Source organism: Grammomys surdaster, unplaced genomic scaffold, assembly GCF_004785775.1.
Source record: "Grammomys surdaster isolate TR1022 unplaced genomic scaffold, NIH_TR_1.0 169, whole genome shotgun sequence".
NCBI lineage: Eukaryota > Metazoa > Chordata > Mammalia > Rodentia > Muridae > Grammomys > Grammomys surdaster.
The window spans coordinates 2,380,862-2,404,254 of NW_021604617.1; the positions used below are offsets into that span (position 1 = coordinate 2,380,862).

Here is a 23,393-nt window from a genome sequence, read left to right on the forward strand (position 1 = left end):
TTTTTCAAGACAGGGTTTCTCTGTGTAGTCCTGGCTGTCCTGGAACTCACTCTGCAGACCAGGCTGGCCTCGAACTCTCGAACTCAGAAATCCGCCTGCCTCTGCCTCCCAAGCGCTGGGATTAAAGGTGTGCACCGCCACCGCCCAGCTAATAAAATTTAAAAAAATAGAAATAAAAAAAGAAAAAAATCTCTATACTGTGGCTACTGCCTAGAGGTAGAAAGCTTGTCTAACATAGATGGAACCTTGAGTTTAACCCCAAGTACCTCTAACACAAACAATTTCCTAGTAAGAACAACTTTTTTTCTTTCTTTTTTTTCCCCCTGTGGAAGTTTTTAAATTTTATGTATTGCCCAGCTTGCAAGCACATGCTTGTATTCCTAGCATGCAAGAGGCAGAGATGGGAGGATCTCTGTAAGATCACATGTCCATTCAAAGCCAGCCAGGTCTAACTAGCAAATTTCAGGCCAGCAAGGGCAAGAGAAACAAGAGAAGATGGCTGGGGTGAGGGTGGGGGGAAGGGTAAAATATGGCATGCCACAGCGCATTTGTAGAAGTCAGTGGATAACTTTGAGGTCTTCTCTTTCTGAGTCAAGCCCTTTCACTGACCCCCATGTAGAAAAGTTCAAGTCACATTTTTAAAAATCTGTTGACAATTGACATCCATATATGGAGCACTGTGGTCATATATTCATCCCAACTCTCTCCTCCCTAGGTACCAGAACAAGCCTCAAGCTTTGCTAGTCAGTAAGCGACATCATTAAGCCCAGAAAACCATCTCTTCCTCCTCTTCCTTCTCTTCTCCCACTTTTCTTTTTTTCCTTTTTATAGTGAGACAGGGACTCACTGTAGCCAAAGCTGACTTCACATTTGTGCTGCTCTTCTTGGCCTAGCCACCCAACTGCTCAATTACAGGTATGATCTATAAGCCCAGTCTCCTTCCTGATTTAACAGTGGCATAACCAAGGAGAGATCAATGCTCCTAATGTTTCTCTAAGTGGATATGAAGCCAAGTCACATCCTTAATATTATGTTTGTACCCACAGATCAGTTCTGTTCTTAGCCGAAGTCAGAGAAACTTCTTTCTGCAGAAGATGACAGTTAACGCAGAATCTGATAACTGGTTAAAAAAAAAAAAAAAAGTAGTCTGGATATATAACTGTTGGGTGTTCAGTCCTAAGTCAGACATCTAACTCACCTCCTCCAAGGCTCAAAGAACAACATGGAAAAGATGGTGGTGGGATGGTTGCTAAGAGTCAGAAGATGGAGATGAGGGTGTGAAACATTCTGGATATGACATGGCTGTCTTAATCATGAATGTGTGTTCACATAGCTGTGGCCAGCATGCTGGAGATGGAATCAGAGACAGTGCCCCCCCCCCCCGACACACACACACTAACATATACACAGGATCTCACTATGTAGCCAGACTAGCCTCAAACCTGTGATCCTCCTGCCTCAACCTCTCAACTGGAATTTTTTTTTTTTTGGGGGGGGGGGGGGTGGGGGGGATTTGACACAGGGTCATATTGTATCCCAGTCTGGCCTAGAATTTACCCAGCAATCCTCCTGCCTTAGGACCCTGAATGGAAACTAATCCAAATGTGCTGGTTTTCAATGGGATTTTTCAGTTACACACACACACACACACACACAGCTTTTATCTGTGAAGATGCTGAAGCATCCAGCTGAGTTTTCAATTCTAGCCTCACCCAACTAGTTTGGCTAGCACCCAGTCACTATCAGTCACTGTACATCTAAGCTGTATTATATATAACCTTTTTATAAGCTGTATTAGACATAGAGTCTATAAAGATAGACTGGTGGACTATCTCCCTCCTCCACCTGATGTTTAGGCACCAGGGAGATGGGATGAGCAGACTCAAGCATCCTCTGTGGTTGCTTCGGAAGCTCACATTCTCAAGAAAGCCACATAACCAGCCCAACCTGTGAAACAGATCTTCCAGCCCACATTCCCAACTGCCTACACTGGCTTTCTGCCTAGAGCTCTATGGCAGGATTTGTCTTCAGCACCAACAGCCCCCTTTCAACTGCCCTAGCCCTGCCTCCCATGGTCCTTCTCCAACTTCTAAGGCTCAGTGACATTTTGTCCCAATGCCTCAAGCACCACCGTCTGAATCTCAGACTTATACCTTCTGTAGTTTTGCTGCCAAGGACTCCTTCACACCGTCATCGTTGGAAGGATGCTTCCTCCCTTCTCCCTAGACATCCCTACTCTCAATCCTTCCTCTGACAAACACAAACAATAAAATTTTAATAAAAAAGAATAATGAAAATCTTGCTCTATTCAAAAGTCTCAAGCTATTTTTTTTTTAAAGGAAAGAATAGAAACCAATAAAAGCAACTATCAGACGATGAGGACAGATGGAACACAAACAATAGTACCAGAGTGGAACAGGATATAAAAGCAGACGTTTTCTAATCTCTACTTGTTTGGGTAGTCTTCTTCTTCTCCCTCTCTTCTTCCTCCTCCTCTTCCTCTTTTCTTCCTCCCTTCCTTTCTTTCTGTCTTTCTTCCTTTTACTTGTTTCCTTTGTGGTAAAAATCCACAAAAAATGTAATTAATAGTGAAAACCTAAACCCTTCAGAATGGCCTTTCTAACTGTGTAGATGTTCACTGAGATTCACAGAGTTCAAGACTTGTTAGGTATTTGAGTAGCTACCATGACCCAGCTGTTTTTGTGAGTTCAATATAACTTTTTTTGTGAGTTAAATATAAACCAGGCTGGCCTTGAACTCACAGAGATTGGCCTGCTGCCTTCCAATTTGGGGGATTAAATGTATGAGTTACCATATCCAGCACAGTAAGAGGATTTAAAAAAAAAAATCCCTACTAGGGGCTAGAAAGATGGCGGAGAGGTTCAATTCACAGCACCCGCATGGCAACTCACAACCATCTAGAACTCCAGTCCTAAGAGATCTGATACTCTCTCCTGCCCTCCATGATCACTAGGCATGCATATGATGCAGACATACATGCAAGCAAAACACTCATATAAATAAAATAGTTTTATTTTAATCTTGCTTAACCATCAAGGAGAACATTTAATTCTTTTCAAGACAACTTATGGTCTAAATCATCTTATTTTCAAACAACTCCCAAGAAAGCCAAGTGAATAATCAAATGATAGAGAAGGGTGTGTGGCTGGCAAAAAGCAAGGAGCCAAAACCAATACCAGAACTCAGCTCTAGCACTTGAAAGTATCTTGTGCACCTACTTCTCAAAGTGCAGGGACAAGAAATTGGTGGGGCGGCATAAGACCCGAAGATGAGCAGGTAAAGGCAGCAGGGCCACAAGTTCAAGGTCATCCTAGCTACACAGGCTGTTGGAAGCCAGACCACGTTCCAAGAAACCCTGTCTCAATTTGCCCCCTTTCCCCAAAAAAGAAAGTGAGTATTGGTGAAGGCAGCCAAGTGTTTGAATCTCAAAAACACTGCGGAATTGCGTAAAAGCGTATTGCGTAATGTCGTTTTCCGTTGATGGTGGCATTACTAAATGTGGAACCCAGCATCGTTACACCTCTTTAGCTACATCTCCAGCTCTCTGTTTACTGTTTTTCTTTGAAATCGGATCTAAACTGTGCCCAGGTTGGCCTTAAATTCATTCTGTGACCCCATTCTTATCCTCTTAATGGAAAAGCTAGAGTTATGAGGCCTACACCACCAAAGGACAAAACTCAAGAGTCAGTTTGGAAGCAGCTTCTTGGGGTGGGGTGGGGCAGGAAGGAAAAGAGCAGGAGAAGAGAAGACTGCAGAATGTTCTTACTCAGGCATGGTGAGGCATATCTGTAATTCAGGCACTTGCAAGGCTGAGGCAGGAGGATTGCCACAAGTTCAAGTATGAGCTACACAAGTAGTATCCTATCTCATGCTTGGATTAGAGCTTGCTTAGACTGTTTAAGGCCCTGGGTTCAACCCCTAGCATACTCTCTCCTCACTGAATGAAAAATGTTTTCTCTGCACAGTCCCTGCTGGGTAGGAGAGGAAGGGATTCCCCAGGCACTATCATTAACTTCTCTGTTTTCCTTCTGTGTGGCACTTACCACATTCTGTTATTTTCTTTTTTTGCCATCTGTTTCTGCTACCAGAAAGCAAGCTCTACAAGAATAAGGACCCATCTGTCACTACACCCCCAGTGTCTACATCAATGCCTGGCAGCCTGAGTAACGAGTAACAATGTTGACTGAATGGAAAAGCTGTCACTATCTACAATGCACAGCTATGAAGCCCAAGTCTGGGAACGGTCAGTCAGAAGCCTCCCCAGGGCACAGATGGAAAGTGCCGTGTTGAGAATTTGAACCCAGGTCTCCGGTCTAACCGCCCGAGGTTTGGGCCTCCTCACTTTCTTTACTTGCTTTCAGACAGTTCAGAACACTGTCTTCTACAACTCACGATGGTTCTCTCTGAAGTGACTTTAAGTTTGATTTTCAATTTTAATATTTCTCTTCCTCCACTATTGTCTCTCTAGCAAGGGGCTTCTTTTACACATGTATCAATGCTGGGCCGGGGAACTGTTTGGATGGAAGAAGAGTCAGGTAGTCATTCCTGCAGGGACGTGCAATCCTGGGCTGCATGACTCATTTGTTATTTCAAAGTATGCTGACCTTGGCTTCCTTGGCATTCTGCCAGCCCATTTCAACACCAGGCTGTTACAGCAGATGCAAATTAGCACTGCCACCGTCCATCACTGAAACGGTCACTGACATTCCTTGATCTGGGCCCTGTCTTGGAATCCCCTGCACAGCAAGGGGGGAGGGCATCCCAAATGTGCTGCAGCAAGGCACGTAATGGGGATTGGGACCCATGGTCAAGAACAGAATTTACTACCCTGAGGCAACCAAAGAGATGAGTCTATGCCTCCTTCAGAGACTAGGTGATAGTCACTCCAAGGACATACATAGTTCACTTTTTTCCAAAATCGATACGTTCATGATTTAGAAATGATTAAAACTGTGCATGGTGATCTATGTCTCCAATGCCAGAGCTCATGGACTTGGCGGTAAGGAGGATCAGAAGCTCAATGTCAACACTGCCTTCATAAAAGTCTGAGCCCTCCCTGGATTCACACGTGACCTTGTCTCAAAAAGTAGAGGGAGGAGGAGGGCAGAGGAAGGAAAGGAAGAAGAGGAGTGGTGGAGATAATAAAATAGCTGACTCCTAAACAAAATATAAAGACGACCTACTGTCACTTTAAAAGAGCTGCATACACAAAAATATATACAAGAGCTATGCAATGTAGCTCTATACCTAACTGATGTCATTTCTCTTTCATTAATGTAATAGACTTTTAAACTTTCTGGAAAGCCAATTTTTATATTGTATAGGTTTATTTTGGTTGGTTGGTTGGTTGGTTGGTTGGTTGAGTTTTTGAAACTAGCTTTCTCTATGTAGTTCTGACTGGCCTGGAACTCTCCTGGAAGATCCTGCCCCTGTCTCTAAGTGCTGAGATTAAAGGCATACCTTTCAAAACAGTTATGGTGTCTTTATGAAAATATGATTTTCATATACATACAAGGACACAGCATTTGTGGAAATTAATCTTTTTGTTGCTGTTGGTTTTGGCTTTTTGACAAAAACTCTTCTTTTGCAGCCTAGGCTTGCCTCAAACCTGAGATCCTCTTGCCTCAGTCTAGATTGGATTCTAGGGCCGTGGTACCTTGCCTGGTAGAAACATACAATATTTGTTCTGAGAAGAATGAAAATGTAGTCTGTCCTCTCTTTGCCTGGTCCTGTAGCAGAAACCCAGGGAATAGAAAAACCATGGTTTGTTACTGACTCTACCCTGTGACCAGATGACAGAGCAGAAAGAATGAATTTGAGGCCAACAGAAGCTGCAAAAAAGACCCTGTTCTCAGCAACAACCAAAAACAAAAAGGTGGAAAGACAGCATTAGTCTGTGATGCATTATAGAAACAGCCTCAACTAAATGATGAAACCCTATTTGAATGGAAAGAAAAGCCAGCCAGGAGTGAAGAGAACCACACTAGGAGATGCCTCAGCCCCACCTGCCAGGTCTTTTGCTTTGGATCCATAGCTACAAAGCCTCTTAGAGCCTCAGTTTCTCTTTTGTCTCAACACAGAGTCTCATTCTGCAATCTAAAATGGCCTAGACCTCACCATGTAGCCCAGGTTGGCCTCAGACTTTGTGCAGTCCCTTGTTTCAGTTCTATGTTGTCAGGATTATCGGTGTAAGCCACCTCTTACAGCTACCTGCCCCAACTGTAAAAATGTTTTCTTGCCAGGCATGGTGGTACATACCTTTAATCCAAACATTTGAGAGGCAAAAGAGGGTGGATCTCTGTGTGTTCAAAGCCAGTTTGATCTACAAAGAAATATTCCAGGACAGCAAGGGCTATTATACAGAAAAACCCTGTGCTGAGCTCACCTCCCCCCAAAAGTGTTTTCTTTCTTCTAGTCTCATAAAGCCTCTGAATATAAAATTATCATTTTACTCCATAGCTATTTTTTGAGTGCCTAGTATGTATGTCTTCATGCTACAAGAAGTAAGTCCAAGACCCTGCTTCATGGGACTCAGAACATGGCTATGAAATGGTTTTTAAACTTTTGATATCTAGGGGTGTAGTTCAGGAGGAGAGCAGTTCCTTATCCTTCCAGATGTCCTGGGTTCTACCCTCCAAACAGCGATAGATAGATAGATAGATAGATAGATAGATAGATAGATAGATAGATAGATGATAGATAAGATAGATAATATATAATACATACATATATGTTGTGGATGGCCCTGGTGCTGCCTGTATTTTGATGTTAATTCTGCTTTCCCAGGAAGGAAGAGTCACATACTCAGGTGACTTCTTGTGAACCTTCCCCTTGAATGAATAAAGGGACCAATCACTGCATGAGTAGGCGGAACTTCAGGTTGGACAGAGGAAGAGAGGAAGCAGGAGAGAGTGAGGGGCTTTTGCGACAGGATAGTGTGAGGACAAGATGTAGCTACTAGTGTCTCCTGGTTTATATGGTGGATCAGCCAGGATTCACCACCAGAGGATTTAGATTTAATATGGGTTACAAGATTAGGACTCTAGTTGTTCCTCCCAGCAATTGGGTTACCATTGTTTCTGAACTAAGTTTGTGTGGTGTTTTGCTTCATGTGGCAACTCAACTGGGTTCCAGAGAGAAAGGTACAGCGGCAAAGCCTGGGTTTCCCAGATGTGCACCACAAAAAGCTGTGGGGGTTTTGAAGCATGGGGCTGGTGTGGTAGCAACCCACCAGTGGAAACTTAGAGAGCTGGGTGGAAAGATTGTGGAACTCTGAGTCAAGAGAGTTTCCACGAGAAAAGCACAGGCCAGCCAGGAGCTTGGCATCAGCTGAGGAGAATGTACAAATGAATGCTCTCTTTCTGCAGCCAGCAGGCCAAAATCACAGAGGTGTTGTTGGCCCCCTAGCTTTCTGTGCTGGAATCTGGCAGCCTTTCAAGAAAGCTGCCACCCTCCCAACCCCTCCAGTTCTACATAGCCTCTGCAAGACAATGGGTAACAAATCTAGTCATCTTCCAGAACCACGGGTTGGGAGCAGCAGGACTTGACATGATAGTTACCATTTCAGGACTCACCACGACCTACACCAAGAACAAGGAACCATGGCACCAGACAGAAGGAAGTTTACAGCTGGCATTCCATTAATTGTGACATCACCCCTCTTACCCTCCAGCCTATCAGCTGTCTTCCAGCATTCCATTCCTGCCCACATTGTTGTGGTTGATTTCATGTCCATATTCCTGCCTCACAAGGCCTTCTCAGTACATCTGAATGTCAAATTTCCATCTGCTCTTTTAAAACCCAAATTAAATTCCAGTCTAGGAGCCTAAAGGGTGAGGAGTAACTCAGATCTGTCATCCCAGCACCTACTGGGCTGAGCCAGAGCGATTGTGACTCCCAGGTAAGTTTTGGGCTTCATAACAAAACCACATCACACAAGACCAAACAACTAAATGAAAATTAATTAAAATTTAAAAACATGAAATCAATTCTCTTTTTCCATATGCATTGACTTTCATTTTGAAATGGCTAGCAAATTTAACTTTTTTTTTTTAAACTTAAAAGCAAGTGTTGTTATAGCTGGGTGATGGTGCCCCAACACTTTAATCCCAGCCCACAGGAGGCAGAGGAAGGAGAATCACTATGGGTTCAAGGCCAGCTTGGTCTAATAGCAAGTACCAGGACAGTCAGGGCAGCATAGAGAAACTGTGTCTCAAAACAAACAAACAAAGCACATGCTGTTATAAAGTATTGCTACACATGGGTCCACAGTCAGAACACTCAGTGCTCTTGAAGAGGACCCAGATTTGGTTCCTAGCATCCACATGGAGTCTCACAGTCCCTATAATTCCAGTTCCAGGGGACCTGATTCCCTGTTCAAGCTGCACATACTTCATTTATTGTATAAATTTATTGTATAAATGAAGTATATACATTTAAGCAAAAACACACACATGAAATAAAACAAATCTTAAAAAATAAAACACGTGACAACCTGGCTGAATACACAGGCACAGTGTATTCAGATCAATGATTCCTTTATGCGTGTGTGAGAAAGACAGGGTATTATTATGTATCCTAAGCTCATCTCAAACTAACAGAAGATGAACTTGCTGAGTGCTAGGATTAGGAGCAAAAGCCCACATGATCTTGAGGTGCTGGGGACTCGTGCACATGATAAGCAAGCAATCTACCAATCGAGGTACATCCCAGCCCTGAAATGATCCCATTTTATGGGAATTTAGGAACAGCAAGGATAATCTCAGCTAATGATAATAGAGTCAGAACGAGGATGACCAGAGTGGGAAGAGGCAGCATCTGATGAGGGTTTGGAAAGATCATCCAGCTTTCTCTGAGGACAGATACAGTTGTACTCTTATGTCAATATTATGACTTCAGTGTAGTGTGTGACTATAATCAGAGGCAATAAGACACTTGGACTTCACAGTAAGAGCCTGTCTTTTGTAAAGGAGAAAGTAGGAGTAGCTCAGTAGTTATGAGTGTTTCCTGTTGTGTCAAGGAAACACTTCAACTGATTGGAGTTTGGTTGTTAGCACCCAAGTCAGGAAGATCATTGCCATCTGTAAGTCCAGTTTCAGGGATTCAATACTCTCTTCTGGCCTCCAAGAGTATCACATACTTGTGGTATACATACAATAAATAAATCTTTAAAAGAAAAAAAATTTTTTGATTATTTTATTTGTATGAGTGTACTGTAACTGTCTTCAGACACACCAGAAGAGGGCATCAGATCCCATTTTAGATGGTTGTGAGCCACCATGTGGTTGCTGGGAATTGAACTCAGGAACTCTTAACCACTGAGTCACCTCTCCAGCCCTCAAAGAGAAAAATTTTTTAAAGGGAGTACTACCTCTGTTAGTATTCTGTCTGAACTCCACCTCCACAGTTACCTGGCAACAGCCAGGTATGCTCCTCCCCACAGTTACCTGGCAACAGTCAGGTAGGCCTGCCCACTATATAAAAGGGGCTGCCTGCCCCCTCCTCTCTCTCTTGACCCGATGATCCCTTGCCTCCAGCTTCTCTGTCCACTCGCCCCTCCCCACTGCCCTTCCTCCTCTCTCCACGTGGTAATGGCTGGCCTCCACCCCCCCCCCTTCTCCCTCTCTCTCTGCCTCTGCCTCTACTACCCTCCTGGCTCCCCTCCCCATGCCCCGAATAAACTCTATTCTATGCTATACCTTCGTGTGGCTGGTCCCTCAGGGGGAAGAGATGCCTTGGCATGGGCCTGCTGAGACATTCCCTTACATCATTGGTCCCCTTTCCTTCAACCTCAGTAGTAGATTAACAGGGCCCTGGGTTCGGTTCACAGCAAAACACACAGAGAAGAATCTTTGGACAAGTAACCTATAATTTGAACATAATGTTTATTTTGTTTGTTTTCTTTTTTCTCTGGGTACCCCGGCATTCCTAGAAATTACTCTGTAGACCAGGCTGGCCTCAAACTCAAGAAATTCACCTGCCTCTGCCTCCTGAGTGCTGAGACTTAAGACATGTGCCACCTAGCACCTGGCTTTGAACACAATATTGTATGCATAATAAATTTGTAAAGTTTTGTTTGTTTGTTTGTTTGTTTGTTTAGAGACTATCTCAATATATAGATCCGATGGTCTCTTTGTATAGACCAGGCTAGCCTTAAACTAACAGAAAATTTCTGGTGCGTGCTATCACATCTGGCCCTTTTCTCTTTTCAATAATTCTATAATCCCAGCACTTTGGAGGCAGAACAAGGGAGATTAGGAGTTCAAGATCGATTTCAGCTACATATTAAGGCCAACCTGGGCAACATCAGATGAGAGAAGCGGGGAGGGGCTTTGGGGTTTGTTTGTGCTGAAACACAAGGTGTACTCTGCAGTCATAGAAACTGCTTAGGGTACTGGGGCCTCCAAATTAAACATTCAATTCCAGCTGGGCAATGGTGGTGCACGCCTTTAATCTCAGCACTTGGGAGGCAGAGGCAGGCAGATTTCTGAGTTCGAGGCCAGCCTGGTCTACAGAGTGAGTTCCAGGACAGCCAGGACTACACAGAGAAACTCTGTCTCAAAAAAAAACAAAAAAAAAAATTTAAAATTAAAAATAAATAAATAAACATTCAATTCTTTACCCTCCTGATAAGTTGGCAGCTTCTGCAGCTTTCTGCCAACAGTCTTGTCTTGCCTGTCAGCTTTAATGCCCTCAGGACTGTACACATGTTCACCCTATCCCAATAATAAAGAATACTGATTGTTTATAGCCTGTACAGGATCCACAGCATGGCAAAGCCTTTGACCACACCTCTTCAGATAGGTCAGGTAAGAGCAGAGTACCTAGAAGGATGAAATCTTCCCCAGAACCTTTAGAGGAAGAGGGAGGGACCCTCCTGACCTTGAAAAGGGTCTATAAGAAGAGGTAAACTGATGCCCAGGAAAGAGACTCCATGTAAGCATCGACTTTCCAGAGCAGTCAAGCAGCTGGAGAAGTCTCTGAACTCTCTAGGTGTCCATTCTCCACCAGTAAATGACTTTCCTGGCCATCTTCTCACCCAGGGGGACCAAATGAAAAAAGATTTCACTTCAGCCAAACACTGACATCAGGGAACACATTTTGTTTTGTTTTGTTTTGTTTCTGTAGGTTGCTTGCTTGTTTGTTCATTTGTTTGTTTGAGGCAAGGATTCTAGCTGACCTGTGACTCAGATACAGTGGCTCAAGATGGCTCTAAACAAAGAGTTCCCTCTGCCTCAACTTCCTGAGTTCTTAGATTACAGGTAAACACCATTACACTTGGCTGCCAAATATCTTTAAAAATAAAATAAAGGACTGTGAGAAACTTTTCTTTTCTATCCAAAGTAATTAGCCATAAGGGCCTCCCATTTCCTAAATCTCCCTCTTCCCACTTTTTGCCAAATTAGCTAAGAGTTAGATTGGTAAGTCAAGATCCCACCATGAGGATGAGATACAGTTACCCCTGCAACAAGGATTAAAGACAAACAGCATCTTGACTGACTTTACTCAGTAGCCCAATTTGGATTCTGGCACACCCGTTTTGCAAAAAGAAGTTGCCTTGTAAAATTACTTTCACCTTGTACCTTTGTGAAACACCAAGATTATTCTTTTCCCCCAAGACTCAGCAGATAAAGTGTGGATGAGTTCTACCCCAGAACCCATGGAAAGGTGATCTTGAACTAACTCTATAAGTTGTCCCCTAGCTCAGAATTTACACAAGTTGTTCCCTAAGTTCAGAATGTAAAACACACACACACACTAAAATGCATACAATAATAGATAATAAAGATGACAACAATAATAAATGTTACATATAAATGTAAAAAATAAATTTAAAGAAATTAAGTGTAGTGGGGCATGTTTGAATTCAGTCTGGACTAAGTAGTAAAAATCAATCTTGGAGAACATAAAACAGGCTGGACTTGGTGGTATACACCTTTAATCCCAGCACCAAAGATGCAGAGGTAGAAGGATTTCTGTGAGTTCAAGGCCATCACACTCTACATAGTAAATTCCAGGACAGACAGGGCTATGTAGAGAGAGATTCAGTCTAAAAAAAAAGACAAACAAACAAACAAAAAACATAAAACAAGACAAAAGCTGCTTCCGCCTTGGGAGATGAATAAATAATAAGATGAATAGATGAATAAATAAGTAAGAATTACAGTTAACTCCAGGATCTTTCATTTAAGAAAGAGGTCCCAACTATTGGTTTATCACCCACGTGGTATGTCACAGCATGATGGGACACAGAGTGGGCTGGCTGCACTGAAGTTAGTGGAGTGTCTTCATAGGGTGCATAAAGTTCTGGGTTTAATCAACAGCACTACCTGAAACCAGGTGTGGTGGTCCAAACAATTCTGAAGTAGTTACAAGAAAGTCAGAACTCAAAGCCATCCTCAGCTGCTTACTAACTTTGAAGCCACTACATGAGACTCTACAACAAAATGAAATCAAAAGAAAATGGTGTTGTGTGTCTGTAATCTCGGGCCTGGAAAAGGACAGGTAGGCAAGTACCTAGGAGTTACAGGCTAACCAGGGCTACATAATGTCTCTCTTAAAAAAATAAAAACCTTGGGCATTGGTGGCACATGCCTTTAATCCCAGCACTTGAGAAGCAGAGACAGACAGATGTCTGGGAGAGTAGGCCAGCCTGGTCTACAGAGTAAATTCCAGAACAGCCAGGGCTACACAGCGGAACCTTGTCTCAGAAAAAAAGCAAACAAACAAAAACAAAACAACAACAGCAAAACCACCTGAATCATCATCACACATCGTTGTTTGCAACTACACTCATCCTAAATCCAAACAGGCTGCAGAAGATCTTGTTCTGTTTTGCTCTGTAAACCTATAAACTTTCTCAGGAGTACAACACTACAAATTACAATCTGATGTTTTTATAAACTTGAAAATGTCTGAGAAAACACAAGAATAGATTTTTTTTCTTTCCACATTTTTGTTCTGAACCTGCCAAATAGCACTAGGTCTGCATGCCAAATCCTGATACTTACCAGCCTTTGGAGGTGTTGCCACCTTCAAAATGGATGCTGTACGCTTTACAGCAGAGGACAAATCTTTTAAACTGGGCTTGACAAGAGGCAGAGGCAGAAGGATCACAGGACATCTGAGGCTGACACTGGCCAAGGCCAGGATAGGAGAGAAACGTCTTGTCTTGGTTTTCCATTTGTGTGTTTGTTTTTCAGATTGGGTCTCTAGTAGCCCAGGCTAACCTCAAACTTGGTATGTAACTGAAGCTAGCCTGGAACTCTTTATTTTCCTGCCTCTACCTCCTAAAAGCAGAGATCAGAGGCATGTGACCACCAAACTCAGCTAACTAATCTTTTAAACAGCATTTTATCTACCTCCATCCCTGTTTTGTATCTTATTGTAACAATGTTGCCAATTTGACAAATTTCCAAAAGTATGCCTTTAATTGGGTTCCAGTTTGTAAATCTGCAATGACTCAGACTCACTGTGCACATCCTCTTACCTGCTTTAGTTACAGGGAATAAAGCTGTTTTAAACTGTGTCTATAGGGCTGGGAGATAGCTCAGTGAGTAAGATCCTTGCTGGGCAGGCATAAAGACCTACATACAAATCCTAGGTACCTAAGTGAAAGCTAGGCCTGTGGGTGGTAGAGACAGGCTCACAGAGGCTTGCTGGCTGACAGTCTACCTCCAGATTCAGTGAGAATCCCTGTCTCAAGGAAATAAGGCAAGGCATGAAAGAGACAGATGAAGGATGTCCTTCTCTGACATTAGTGTATACATGTGCACAAGCAATACACACACACACATACACACACACACACAGAGTATAGAAAGAATAGCGAGTAGCTGGACATTGATGGTACACACCTTTAATCCCACCTTTAATCCTCCCCTCAGGGAGGAGGGGGCCAGAGATGGATGATTTCTGAGTTCTATGCCAACCTGATCTACAGAGTGAGTTCCAATACACAGAGAAACCTTGTCTTAAAAACTGGGGGGGGGGGCCCCCCCCCCAGAGAGGGGGAGAGAGAGCAGGGAAACAGTGAGCTGTTCATACACAAATATGCCTATGATTTACAAAGGAAAGTTTTCAGATTCCTAGTATTATTCAAATTACTATGAAAGGAACTATTTTTGCACCCTGCTAAGGTGTTTATGAGACTTCTGAATATGATGTTTCTCCCAAGCAGAATTTTCAGCTTTTGCCTCCTGACAAGATAATTCTTTACTGCATAGTGCTGTCCCCTGCTCTCTCTCTGGTAAAGGTATCCCAGAGGCCATGACAGAAAATGCTTCTGCTTCAGGACACAGCCATATGTCCCCAGGAAGAGGCGCTAAATGGCCCCCAGAAGGGGGAGGGGGTGATACTTTAAATAGAAAGTTGCAGCCTGGTATGGGGGAGGAGACCTGAGTCCCAGTGCAGGGAGGTGGAAGTAGGTCAGGAGTGCAGAGCCACTGAAATACATGAGACCAATCTCAAAAAGTCAAGACTGACCAATATGTGTCATGCGCACACACACGCAGAGTGGTGGCTTCTGTCTTATAGTAGATGTATTATATTTAATTAAAAGAACTTTAGCTATTCACATTACATTCATTTGAGCTTTCTTTAATTTGTTCGTTTGGTTTGCTTGAGGTAGGGTCCCATGTGGCTCAGGCTTGGCTTGAAATCACTATGAAGATCAGGCAGACTCTTCCTGTGTCTATCCTCTAGAGTGCTGTTAATTATGAAGACACACACCACACAAACAATCTCACCAACATCTGTACCTATAAATGCCCTACAAAAAAATTAAAATTAAAAAAAAAAAAAAGCTCTTCATAAAGTTGTTGAGATGCAGCCATGTTGAGCGACCACGGTGGCTGACGTGGGTCATTTGCTCCATCCTTTCATCTCCAGTTCATTCATTCAGTTAATAACCTCATCACAGAATCCAGTCAGTTATTCTAAACATAGTAGAAAATGATACTGTGAGATGAGTCTATAATTTCAGCACTTCTCAAGCCCTGACTGTGGGATCTTATCAGTCTGAGCTCCTTATCAGCCTGGATTAAAATAAGTAAATAAATAAGGGCAGACAAGGTGGTATATAACCTTAACCCCAGTGCTCAGGAAGCAAAGAGGGGAGGATCTTTGTGAGGATAAGGCCAACCTGGTCTATATAGAGAGCTCTAGGGTAGTCAGGGCTACAGAGAGAGCCCCATCACAGTAAATAATTAAATCACATAGTGTGAGACCAAAAGAGGAGAAAATACCTTGCAGGTTAAGAGTTTTGTTGGCAGTTAAAAATAAGTTCTACACTGGATACACTAAACACTTCAGGATATACTGCTTGCCCCGGACTGGATGTAGGATAGAAGTATGAAGGTAGGAAATATGTCAGGGTATATGCTTCTCCCTGATTGAACCTGATGGAAAATGTGAATTGTGGGGGTTGCCTTTTTAAGCCCTTGAGGAAAAAAAAAAAAGATGACTCATGGCCATTTTCCTGGGAACCAGGGTATAGACCTGGCCAGAGTCCATCCACATGGCCAGTATTTAATTAAAGCTACTTCAATTCTGGCTTAAGAGTATAGTAGTGGTCTTATTCTGGGCCAGTGGGATTAACACTTTCTAGAGGCTCTCAGCAAGATTCAGACTACCCACTCAAATTCTAAAGCCAGATCTTCACTTGGGAACTCTGAGGCTAAAAGACCACTTCAGGAGGCACGTGTCTTGAGATGTTCCAAGGCTGTGAAGTTGCCTTCAGTTCATAGACTGTGGGGATGAACTGCCATGCTAAGAAAGGTAGTAGCCATCTATGGAGGCCTCCTGGTGAGTCACAGTCTGTTCTGTCTGTTCTGTGAGATCCCAATCTAAGACATGGTAGGTTCTTGTTCAATGGGACCTAATATTCTCCCATGTAGGGTAAATAGCAAGACCATCCATTTACCAGGTTCTGGTTAACTAGAAAGTTCTGTCTGTTACTGGAAGGTTTTATCTTTCTTTTTGGGAAGTTTTGTTTGTTTTCTGGTGGATCTGTAAGTTTTGTTGCAAACATGGACATGAGACAGAAATAGATATTTTTATTGTCTCAGCTGCCAGCCACCACGACTACCATAACTGCTTTTTTTATGGCTCAGAATTTATCTCGGAGCTCTCCAGTCAGTGGATTCGGGTTAGCAGGAATATCTTTTGGGTATGTCTAACATTAAGCTATTTTATGCTGTTCTTCTTTATTGGATAGATGGCTCTTGAGTTGCATCATGGCTCTCCCTTGTCTAGACCCAAAGGTAATTTAGGTAGCCATATAGCATGTTTGCTAGAGTTGAAGAAAGCTGTTGTCATGTGACTTCACCAACATCTTAATTAAAGATGTCCAGGTGGCATGGCCCAAACAAGGAGGCAACAACCGGTATCCAAGACATTTTGAATTAGTATGTATTATATGATAATGTCTGCCCTGAAAACAGGGTTTATGAAAGGATTTAAAAACAATGTTTGTTTAATAAGTATTAAAGCTGTAGCTCGATTCATATGTAAGGATGTGCTAGCAGCCAAATTTTGTAACAAGTCACCCAGGTGGTACTGGTTTTTAGAGATATGAAGGGGGCATGGAGCTGGCTGGGATCTTTCTTTTCCCAGGCTGGGTATGCTTCTGACGGTGCAGCCAGAGAGGTAACCCAAGGCCCAGAGGATTATAAGTGAATCCCAGACATTTAGAATTGAATTTGTCGCCTGGCAGTGGTGGTGCACGCCTTTAATCCCCGCACTTGGGAGGCAGAGGCAGGCGGATTTCTGAGTTTGAGGCCAGCCTGGTCTACAGAGTGAGTTCCACGACAGCCAGGGACACACAGAAAAACCCTGTCTCGAAAAACCAAAAAAAAAGAAAAAAAAAAGAAATAAAAAGTTACTTTATTTTTTTTTATATTGTTGGAGCACACAGTTGAGGGATTTTTAAATTTTTTTTAAGAGGAAATTTTGGAGAGTTTTTACAGAAATCTTAAATTAAAAAACAGGATACTTTTAAGAAACAGCTTTTAAAATAGTTCACATCTTTATGGTTCAAACTTAACAGAGATAAAGCTATAAAATCCTAATCTTATAAAAGCCACTAACTTATTGTAGACTGTGAACGATGATTAAGATGTGCAAGTTAAAGGTCAGCTACCTCATAAAGGATCAAATGCCTCAATGTGCTCAGAACTATGCTTGTAATCAAGCTACATACCAATGTAATAAATTACAGAAATAAGCCTTATTTAGCCTACTTTATGTTTTCACGGTTAAGCCTAAAGCAAGTAACAAAACAAAAACAAGCAAAGTTTGTTTAGCTGTCCTAGGACCTTTGTCCCCAACCATTCCATGGAGACCACAGGAGACTGGGATATCTAGGTAATAGGTTAAGTCTCTTCATTTTAATTGATACATAGGCCATTTGGATTATACTTCCTGCTATAATTTATACTTCTCAGATCTCTGATGGCATTGATGGCTAGGCTAACTGTAGATTTGTCAATTTAACAGCAGCAGGCAAGAGGGTTCTTCCCCAAGAACCCAAGAAGGGTCTACCTTAGGTCCTTTCTTATACAAAAATCAAGCGTAGCTTTTTCTGGAGCTACCAGATCTTTTGTTAAGAGAAGACAGACAGGTTTGGCTTGCTAACAGGCTTCATATTAAAGGAAAAGCAGGTTTTAGATGTAACTTTTTACTGTTCATTTATTTAAAAGAACTTGCTTTGCAATAACTGTTCTCAGTAATTTACTAGAGACTCCTGTCTCTAGTAAATGAGTAGATAGAACAAAAAAGGTTTAAAGTCTATGCAAGTTCTGAGAATCTAAGAAAATGTTCTAAGGTATACAAAGGTCTAGGATATGAAAGCTTCAATAAGTTCTGAGGGTCCAAAAAATGATTTAAGGTGCATAAATGCATAATCAAGTGATTTAAGGGATATGAAAAATAGAAGATGTTTTAGACTTCTGTCCCCTTCTATGCTGCTGTTATACTAAGATTGCAAAGGTCAAGTTTTAACGTTGATTAATGGAGTTCTGATAAGCTGGTAAAGCTACTTTTTCTACAGCGTGGATTTCAATACAGATTATTGCAAATATATATAAAATTTTTATGTCTCTTTGTAAACTTAAGAAAACAAAATCATGTAAGCTTCAGGGAGTTATAAGACTTGAATCCACCTCCCACAGGTCAAAAGGACTCCAGAAAATTATAGCCTAAGTTTTCTCACCTGCCTATTACTGAAGATGGGATCTCTCTCCTGGTCATAAGACTCCTTCTCCTCCCACGATTACTAGGTCTGTGGGCCTGAAATTTCCAAATGAACTTCAGTTTCTGTCCCCAGTCTATATCTGTCCCAGCAGATTCCCACTTGGCAGACACCATCCATGAATCAGCTGCTGACTACAACCTGCTCATGAACCCTGGACTTGCTGACAGCAGCAGTGAACCAGTGAAGTAGATGGGATTGTTCCCTGTCTCTTCAGGAGTCAGAGAACCAGATGTTTCTGATAAATACTCCATTGCCTGAATTCCCTTGTGACCTTGACTAGCATTCCAGCCTTCCTAGGCCCAGATAATGACTTCCTAGTTTCAGCAGGAAGTAGTTACACAAAAGAGTATGTCACCCCTTGTCCCCCTACAGGCTGGAATGTTAGATCAAAAGGAAACTCTCTGGCATAGGGGACAAAATGGCTACCTATAGTGCTCACTGGAATACCAGGAAAGGTACCTGTTAAAAACCAAATAGCCTCAAATCTGTCAATAGGTAGATTCATCAGCTGAAACAGTTCTACAGTATGATAGGACACTCAACCTGCCCTATGTAAAACAAAGAGGTTATTGTGTGGCTTTAAAAGAAAATTGATGTTTCTATATAAACCACTCAGGATAATTAGAAATTATCTGCTGTACTCAAAAAAAAAAAAAATCAAATAAAAAATAAAAAATAAAAAAATTAAAAAAAGCAAAGGAGCTGAGATGACCTAACTGACTAGGGCTCCATCTATTTCCAGCCTCCACCAAGACAGTAACTCTGATGTCAGCCATCACACACCTTTGGCCATTCTGCTTCGGCTAATTACTGTTGGCTCTTGCGTCATTGATGCCTTAACTAAATGCCTAACTAACTTCTGTCTGGGTACCATTAAACTGGTGGTTATTAAATCCCAGTATAAACAGGTCATCACAGAGTCAAGGATTTGATTCGGGATATGAGTCATGGAGGGAACATGAGACCAAAACAAGAAAAATCCACCTTGTAGGTTACGAGTTCTGTTTGCAGGTAAGAATGGGTTCTTTGTTTGTTTGACCCATCTGCACCAGCTGTACTGGGTCACATGTAGGCACGAGGTATGCTTGCCCCTGACTGGATATAAGCCAGAAGTAAGGTAGGCAGATAAAACATCAGGATGTGGGCTTGCATATTTGCCCCTGATTGGATCTGATGGGCAATTCATCGAATTATGAGTTTTGCCTTTTAAAGTCCCTGTAAAATATGATTCATGGCCATTTTCCTACAGATTTGACCAGTATTTAATCAAAGCTTGCTTCAAATTTGGCTTAAGACTGTGGTAGTGCGGGGCGGTGGTGGCGCAGACCTTTAATCCCAGCACTTGGGAGGCAGAGGCAGGCGGATTTCTGAGTTCGAGGCCAGCCTGGTCTACAGAGTGAGTTCCAGGACAGCCAGAACTACACAGAGAAACCCTGTCTCAAAAAAAAAAAAAAAAAAAGACTGTGGTAGTGACAAGGACACTTGCTCTACTATGGTCATAGCAGCTTTATTCATAATAACGAGAAGCTGGAAACAACCTAGATGTCCCTCAACTGAAAAATGAATATAGAAAAAGTGGCTCATTTACACAATGGATTATTATTCAGCTATTAAAAACGAGGACATCAAATGGACGGAACTAGAAAATTTCATTCTAAGTGAGGTTACCCAGACCCATAAGGACAAGCAAGACAGGAGCCTAGCATGGCTGTCCTCTGAGAGGCTCTACCAGCAGCTGACTGAGACAGATGCAGATACTTACAGTTTTCTTATAGAAAAGTTGGGGGAAGGATAGAAGGAGTCGAAGGGGATAGCAATCCCATAGGAAGAACAACAATGTCAACTAACTGAGACCCCTGGGAGCTCCCAAAGACTAGACTACCAACCAAAGAGCATATATGGGCTGGTCCGTGCCCCTGGCACATATGTAGCAGAGGACTGACTGGCACCTAATCCTGTAGAAACTTGATATCCCAGGGAAGAGGGATGGGAGTGGGGGTTGAAGTGGGGAGGCCCTCTCAGAGGCAAAGGAGAGGGGGGAAGAGGGGCAAGAACTCTTGAAGGGGGAACCAGGAAGGAAGGCATCATTTGGAATGTAAATAAATAAAACAGTTTTTTAAAAATTATTGTGGTAGTGGTCTTATTCTCTACCAATAGGATTACCAATCAAATTTAATTGTTGTTATAACAATTAAATTTGCAAGAAGAAGGCATTTGGGTAACTCCTAATGAAAATGTTGGGTAGGGAAATAAAGAAAAGATATCTGAGATCGGGGCTGGAAAGATGGCTCAGCGGTTAAGAGCATTGACTGCTCTTCCAGAGGTTCTGAGTTCAATTCCCAGCAACCACATGGTGGCTCACAACCATCTGTAATAGGCTCTGATGCCGTCTTCTGGTGTGTCTGAAGACAGCTGCAGTGTACTCATATTAAAAAAAAAAACTTTTTTTAAAAAAAGTATGTGTCTATCCTTTAAAACCAAATAAATAAATAAATAAATAAATAAGCCGGGCAGTGGTGGCACACAGCTTTAATCCCCGTAGAGTTCGAGGCCAGCCTGGTCTACAGAGTGAGTTCCAGGACAGCCAGGGCTATACAGAGAAAGAAACCCTGTCTCGAAAAACTAAATAATAATAATAATAATAATAATAATAATAAAAGATATCTGAGATCAAATGTTGCATTTCTTTGGTTTTTGTTAGGGTTTGGTGTGTGTGTGTTTGCATGTGAGATCAATAATGAACTCTGAGAGGACCTTGTTATAAGCTACCTCCCCAGGATAGGGAAATAATTTTCAAGAGGGAAGAGAGTTTTCAGATCCCAGAGGAAATGTGCAAAGACCTGAGGTGGAAAGAGAACTGGTCCACAAAGCCCTGAGCTAGGAGAGACTGAATGTGGACCCAGGAAAGGGGAAACAAAAGGATTGGAAGTCACCAAGGTCAAGACTAAGCTTTCCTTATCACTCTGGCGGTGTCACAGAAGCCAAGTGGCTCTGATGCAACTTTTACCACGCACAGTTCAAAGAACTCTAGGCTGGATCCTGAGAGACAAGTTTGTCCCACTCAGACTCTTCCCTCTTTCCTCAGCTGCATAAAGTCTAAATGCCAGATCTCTGCTTTCTTTCAGTGGCCCCCCAGGAAACTAGGTCTTCCCAGACCTGTCTGTCTTTCTCTAGCTTCCTTGACCTCTCACTGGCCCAAGAGTCATTGGCAAAGGTAGTGCCATCTGTCTTTTGTGACTTGCTCAACTTAAGTACAAAGGCAAGCTGTGGGGGAAAAAAAAAGCCACAGATTATGTGAGAAACCTCATCAAGCCCAATCAGCCCAGCTTAAAGAAAATAATCTGAGCTCTCATATGCACTCGAACACACGTGAACTTAATAAATTAATCTTTTTTTTAATCTAAGATAACATCCCTCCCAGGTTTGGAGTCCTGGATTCCCAGATACCCACTAGGCCACGCTTATCCCTCCCCCAATCCTGCAGGCCCCAAGCAAAGGCAGTGAGCTCTGGTTGGCCCAGCTCCAAGTTTTCAAAACTGCTTTCAGTTTCTCTTTACAGCTAGAAACCCTACCCCACCTAACCCCAACAGGCCAAAAGTTCTAAATCAGGAGGACACTTCTTCCACCTACTGGGTCTGCAACTCCTGAGTACTCCAACTCTGAGCCCTACACCCCAAGAAGGCTTCGCTGGAGTCCACTGTAACTGGGTTATTGCCTTTACCCTAGAATCTGAACACATACTCCAACATCTGCACAAAGACAGCTCCTGGTGCCATAAACCCAGCACCTGGCTTAATGTGTGGCCCCAATTAGAATTCCTCATAACATTACCCAAATAAATCAGAAATAAGACCACACACTTTCAGGCTGGTGAGAGGGCTCTGGGAGTGCGTGGAAGAGTTGAACACACTCTGACACTCTGGCAACTGCAGACAAACACCACACACACTAAACTTCATTACTTTCAAAGTTTCTCAAAAGCAGGAAGAAAGAGCTTGAATAACAGGTTTTTCTTTCCTATGAGTTTGTCAGAAAATAAGACCAAGAAATATTCAAGTTATACACTTGAAGTTTCACTAATGAATAATTCAAAGTATTTGGGAAGGCCAGGGAGGAGCACGGTGACAGAACTGTAATCCTAGGAAGATAGGAGTTCAAGGCCATCCTGGACTTCATAGGAAAAACTAGAGAAAGTAAAAAAGAATGCATGTGTACAACCACAGGAACGTTTTCAGATACTACATGACCGGAGGCAATAGGGAGGTGGGTACTGGTGATGGGAACTCAGGCTAATACTGAAGTCCTAAAGCAGGACTACATAGCAGGACTTTCTGAATGAGCCTAGAGCAGCTGCAAAAGCCAAGCCTGTTTATTACGTCTTTAACTTACTCTGGGTTCTGTCTGCCCCACTCTCCCCTGCATGCTACATCAGAGGTCCTGTCTAAGGAGGATTGATTGTAGGTAGGACTGTTTTTTTTGTTGTTTTGTTTTTTTGTTTTGTTTTGTTTTCTGAGACAAGGTTTCTCTGTGTAGCCCTGGCTGTCCTGGAACTCACTCTGTAGACCACGCTGGCCTCGAACTCAGAAATCCGCCTGCCTCTGCCTCCCAAGTGCTGGGATTAAAGGTGTGCGCCACCACCGCCAGGCGACCTTTCCCAGTTCTTAAGACACACAGTCCCAATTGCACGCCTTAGGATATACCACGTGACTTTAGTATTTCCCAGCTCCTCTTTAGAATTCAAAAGTAGTACAATACTTGCTTCGCGGAAAGTAGTCTCAATTGCCACTCGCATCTCCCGGGGCTTTGTTAGAAATGTAAATCCTCAGACCCCCAACCCAGACCTCCTGATTTAGCAACAGCATTTAGCGATTCCAAACCACATCAGTGTGCATAAAGCACTACACTGGAGCCCTCTCAGGAAGGCACAGCAGGTGTACGACCTAAACAGGGGTGACTGCAAGGATAAACAGGAGGTGGTCACAAGAAAAGGACAAGCTTGAGACTATCCAAGGTCCTTGAAGCTCCAGTAAACATTACAACCAGAATGCCCCGGAGGAATGAGAACGTGAACGCTGAGGATGTGACTCCTTTTACAGTAGTAAGCTGCAGCAGCAAGCAA

General features: G+C 42.6%; 1 protein-coding gene across 1 annotated transcript in view; it reads right to left on the reverse strand.

Annotated features, from left to right (window-relative positions):
* Positions 1-23,393, reverse strand: part of Kat2b (lysine acetyltransferase 2B) — a 99,879-nt gene that overhangs the window by 74,991 nt on the left and 1,495 nt on the right. The gene's annotated exons all lie outside the window — the stretch shown is intronic.